The 5,836-nt window shown below is 40.7% G+C and overlaps 1 protein-coding gene across 1 annotated transcript in view; it reads right to left on the bottom strand.

Annotated features, from left to right (window-relative positions):
- The window catches only part of LOC306768981 (uncharacterized protein), a 27,977-nt gene extending 22,992 nt beyond the window's left edge, over positions 1 to 4,985 (bottom strand). The window contains exons 1-2 of the mRNA XM_079257482.1: positions 4,963 to 4,985; positions 4,771 to 4,875 (exon numbers count right to left, since the gene is read on the bottom strand). The gene's annotated coding sequence lies outside the window, so the exon portion shown is untranslated. The remainder of the gene's footprint in view (positions 1 to 4,770; positions 4,876 to 4,962) is intronic.
- Positions 4,986 to 5,836: the final 851 nt, after the last annotated feature.

The following is a 5,836-nucleotide window of genomic DNA, read 5'->3' as shown; positions in this document are numbered from 1 at the left end:
CTGAAAGTATTCAGAACCCGCCTCTGTTCAGTATGAATGTTAATGGCAAACAACTGCATTTTATTGCTAACTCCGGAGCAACGTATTCTGTGATTCGAGCTTCTGACCTGCCAGGCACGAAATTAAGCGGCCGCTAACTACTCTCTCGGGTCTACTGGTACTGAGACCAAAGAACATTTCACAATCCCCTTATCATGTCAAATTGTTCAGACAGCATTTAAACACTCCTTCCTGCTGTCCAGTTGTTGTCCTTTTAATCTGCTTGGAAGAGATGCCATGTTGACTTTCGGCCTGGAGCTTTGCTCCACTCCTGAAGGAATGGTTGCTCATAGTTCATCAGAACCAACTCTTTTATCTCATCAAAGTAAGCCCACCCTAAATTTCAATCAATGTTTGTTAAATCTCTCCCAGTCTAATACCCTGGTCTCACTGGCTCGCGAACTTGTCTCAGACTGCAGAATTTATGGATCCAAAACATCTGCACTGTACATCCCACGTGTCTCCTGAACCTGATTCTCCTTATGCTAAGAGGTTTTTTTTTCTCAGACAGAGGATGATCTCAGTTCTGTTTGTCTTTTCTGGTCTGGTCAACGATGTGTATTATCAGTTCGTCTAACTGCTGCTCAACTTCCTTTCTTTTTGATACCTGACAGTATTCCTCATACTTCTTTGACAAAATCTCCCACTGACCAGTGGCCTGATTTAGGCCCTTGGACTAAAGCTTGTGTGACAGCCACAGATTGGTGTAACACTGCTGACCGTGAAGTTGACTTTTCACCTTCCCTTTTAACATATCGAAAATCTCACCAGATCTCAGTACACACTGTACGGCCTGCTTATGCTGTACAGCCATGTTCACTCCTCCTCTATGAATCTACTTCTGTGTCTACCACAGGTTTAGACCCAGATTTAGAGGCAGCTCTGCATAAAGTTTTACCTGCTGTTTGGAGGTTCATTCAGGATTTAACTGCTGTGAATGCAGCTACCTAACAGTTAATACAAAGGCTATGAACAATAACTTTCCCTTACAACACACACACGTTGCAGCTGTTTGCATGGTCTCTAAAAACAGGCTAAAAGGCATCTGAAATCAAAGCATCTTTTGAGGCAGGATGCAGCAAATGACAGAACAAGTTTGCAAATGAGAATGTAATGTCAGATTAGAAGGGACTGAATTCCATGTTGACAGCATTTTACGACCATCAACCACCTCCTAAGTAAAATGTTATGAATGAATTTGAGGACGACTGCAAGTTGGTAATGTTTTAAAACATCTATTACTTTAAAGCTGTGCTTTTATTTTAAAACTGTGCTAAATTAATGACAGAACTAAGGTTTTTCTTGACCATGAATATGTTTGTGTTTTTTTAAATGATCTGAACGACTGAAAGCTGCCCCGCACTGATCACATCTATATGGCTTCTCTCCTGTGTGAATACGTTTGTGGGTTTTTAGATTACCTAACTGGCTGAAAGCTGCCCCGCACTGATCACATCTATATGGTCTCTCTCCTGTGTGAATATGTTTATGGGTTTTTAAATGACCTAAATGGCTGAAAGCTGCCCCACACTCCTCACATCTGTATGGCTTGTCTCCTGTGTGAATACGTTGGTGGATTTTTAAAGTACTTAAATCACTAAAAGCTTTCCCACACTTCTCACATCTGTATGGATTCTCTCCTGTGTGAATACATTTGTGGGTTTTTAAAGTACTTAAATGACTGAAAGCTGTCCTACACTGATCACATCTATATGGCTTTTCTCCTGTGTGAATACGTTGGTGGATTTTTAAAGTACTTGAATCCCTGAAAGCTGTCCCACACTGATCACATTTGTATGGTTTCTCTCCTGTGTGAATACGTTTGTGGCTTTTTAAACTACCTGGCTGACTGAAAGCTGCCCCACACTGATCACATCTGTATGGATTCTCTCCAGTGTGAACACGTTTGTGGCATTTTAAAGCACTTGAATCAGTGAAAGCTGCCCCACACTGATCACGTCTGTATGGCTTCTGTCCTGTGTGAATACGTTTGTGGGTTTTTAAACCACATAGATAACTGAAAGCTGCCCCACACTGATCACATCTTTATGGTTTCTTTCCTGTGTGAATACGTTTGTGGAAGTTCAAATTACCGAACGACTAAAATATATATATATACATATATATACATATATATATATTATACCCTTCGACCCTTGTCCTGTTCTGTTCCTTTAACAGTGGGGAACTATCTGGAATCACAAGAACCCTATGTGACATATCAAATGAGCTTTGTCTTTACAGGAACAATATATTTTGGAACACCAGACATTGATCCTGCTCTCTGCCTGTGACTGTGACCTCAGCAGAGAGGAGCTTCTCAAAGCTGAAGCTCATCAAGACCTTTATAAGGTCATTCATGAGACGGCATCGCCTCACTGGTCCTGCAGGACTCAGCATTAAACATGAAATGGGCAAACAGCTGTTATATGAGGACATCATTGATGACTATGCAAATGAAAAAGCCAGGAAGCAGACATTTTGAGGATAATACACTGTAACTGTCACTGTGAATAATGTGGGTTATTATTAGGTGTTATGCTGACAAGTGTAAGGTAATTAAGCATTATTTTAAGTGTTGATCTGTTGGATTTTCTGATTTAAAGTAAACCTTTTTTTTTTTTTTTTTTAAATGTTTAATATTTTCCTATTTATTGAAATCTCAGTAGACCATGTAAAGGGTTAGGAATCTCTTCATCATAGTTTGTCAAACTAGAGGCCCCCAAACAGCATCTTGCCTTGGGCCCCCACAAAGCTAGAAACGGCCCTGACAACAACACTCCACAGTTCAAACCTGGAATTAAAAATGAAAAACTAAAGAATAAAAGTACAAATTAAAACAACAAGGGACATGCTCAGGTTTTATTAAAAGACTGTTGGAGAATACAGTGGAATATTATTACTATCCATTGATGGTAATCATACATGAAAGAGTTCAGGTCCTGCACTCATATCTCAAGTAAGAAACACAGCTGATACTTTCAAAGGAAGTCACCCCAAAAGTAGTATGGTGAAAAGAGTGGGACCTTCACAATGTAGTCAGCTAACTAGCTAGCTGTTGTGTCCAGTCATGTCTGTTAGGTTTGCTGTTTAGTCTTGTGCATGAAAATTGTTATGGGTTTAGTTTGTATTAAGTATTAGACATATAGGCATTGATTTGCTGTGATCCTGTTGTGTTTTGTGTCTATGCACAAAGCTTTCTTTAACTCATATATGACCTTTCACTGGAATGTGCTGATGAAGTCTGAGACAAGGAGCGTTTCCTGCAGCACATCTGTTTTTGTCAACTGCCTGTTGACCAGTTGCTAAAGGTTAAAGGTTAAAGGTAATAAAGTAATATAGTGAGTGATTGATGCTTAGTGAGCTCCGTTTAGCTCTGACTGAGAGAGAATGATTGCTTTCTGTGATCTGCCCAGCAACTAGGAGGAGTTAAGCATGGTTTATAATCGGGTGTTACTTCAGCATCTGCAGAGAGAGTTCTCTCTCCAAGCGCCAGCGTGTGCTTGTATTATAGACTAATGTCTATGATAAAATACTCATTGTAAGAAGACAGTTGACTCTTAGATGTATTACAACTTCTCAAGACCAGAGTATTTCCACCACAGTCTGCTTCCTGTTTTGGGTTTGTATTTTATTTTGAAGTTTTCACACTCTCATTTTCAGGTGCCTTGTCCTTCCTGCATTTGTGTTTTGTTCCAGCCCAGATTGAATTCACCTGGGATTCATTTCCTCTTTGTCTGTATTTAGTCTGTGTGTTTGTCTTCAGCCAGCATCAGATCGTTACCAATCATCTCATGAGAGATCATGTATTCCTGATTTGATTCATGTCTGGCAGAATAAATCATTGTCTGAAACTTCTATTGAGTCTCTGAAGTCCTGCATTTGGGTCCCCTACCTGAGCTGAACCTAACATGAGGCTTTCTTTTCTAACTCTAAATTTAGATTGCAAAACAACAAAAGGTAAGACTTGGTGTGCAGAGGTTGTATTTAATGTGTAAGTCAGTTTTTCTATTTGTCAACCTGGAAGGATTTGGTTTATTAATTATACGGGGCTTTCTGCTGTCACCTGGGGGCTCATGCTAACCAATTGTCACTACCAGCAGTAATGAACAGACCTGGTTACTTTTTTGAAAAACTTTCTTGTATCCATTCTTGTTCCATCCATTCACGTTCTATTACTGCTGTTGGTGTGTCTAAGGTACACATTGCAGCTAACGACAGCAAGCAAATAGTGGAATGCATAGCATGAACGACGTACTGAAGGGGTTCTCTGGACCTCACAATATGAAGGAAAGGGAACCTGGCAGATCTATATTTAACTGGTTATATGATTATCTATTTGAACTCATATTTTAGCCACTTTATAATGACTGTTTCGTGGTGCCTTGTTATTTTATTAAAAACAAAACAAAAAGAAAAATCTTTAAAATGAAACAACACTGAATCACTAAATTATTTAGGGAGCTTAAAGGTGGAGTATGTAAGATTTTCAATATTTTCTAAATAAATTAATAAAACAACTATAATCATAATTATAGTTTTTTTTAGACATGTAGGTTCCAGTCTGTCCAGATTTGATGTGTTATTAAATTACAAGTTTAATGACAAATGACAAAAAGCACATTTTTTTTACTGGTAGGCAAACATTTAAGAAGGGTCTTTGGAGCTGGACCTCGTCCACCAGTTAGTGACCTCCTCTCTAAAGGTTTTCAGTGTGGATCATGTACTTACCATCCTGGTGTCCTTCTGTGAAGGACAAGAAGAACGTGGACAGATCTTCTCTCCTACGGACACAGAGACACCGGGAGAGGACGTCGTCTTTGATGGATTCTGTCCCTGGTTAAAAGAAAATGTGTGAAGGGTAAATTCTAAACATTCACACTTCATCCAGTCATGCTGGAAGGAGAAAACTTAAGGACAAACCTTCGTCTCTGCAGTCCTCTTCTTCAAGCTAACAGGTCTCTGATGACCCTCTGCTGTCTCCTGAAACATAAAGTTAAACTTAGTTCATGTCTGCAGTAAAGCTTTGGAACTGAATTATTAGCTTCCAACTGAACAGGAAGCGTCTTCATACTACTCACCTTTCTGCCTTCAGGAAGTGGAGAACACACACCTGAAGAAGCAGCAGAGACACCGTCCTCCAGCTGGTCCAGCAGCTGCTTGTCAAAGCGGACAGGATGTAGGACAACAGAGCACTCCTTCATCTCCACCTTCTCCTGGCAGGTAGAACAGTGACACATAAGTTACCTGATCTCACGTCCCAACCTCATTACGCAACAACTCTCCACTTTTTCTTCCTGACAGGTTGGAATTCACGTTGGTGGTAACGACAGCCGCTTCCACCAGTCGGACGTCGCTACACTTCATGTTGCTTTGGTCTGTAACGTTGCCAACACCATGCTGGACTCTGTAGTTTTCTCTGGAGCCCTGCAGGATCTGAGCAGCGCTGACATGTTTAGCTGCATGTCATCCTGCAACGCTGCTTGTCTAGGCGGCTCCAGAAAACAAGCTGCTTTATACAGAACTTTCTGGAAGAAACCTGCTCTTAGCAGAGACGGCCATCGTCCTGCCTTGCATGGAGCAGCTCTCATATCTGGAATATGGATGATTTTATGAGCCATCTAAAGCAGGGAAAACTCAGGGTTGAGACCAGCAGGCAGCTTCTCTGCAGCCTCCCGCCATCTTCCCAAAACCCCAAACGGACTGCATCTACCCGGCTTGTTTCTGGACCCTGATGATAAAAAAGCTAAATGTAAGGCTTAAACCCGTCAGACGTCAGGAAGACGGAGTATGAAGT

The sequence above is a fragment of the Telmatherina bonti genome (genome assembly GCF_933228915.1).
Source record: "Telmatherina bonti genome assembly, chromosome: 18".
NCBI lineage: Eukaryota > Metazoa > Chordata > Actinopteri > Atheriniformes > Telmatherinidae > Telmatherina > Telmatherina bonti.
This window is presented reverse-complemented; position numbering and strand designations above follow the sequence as displayed.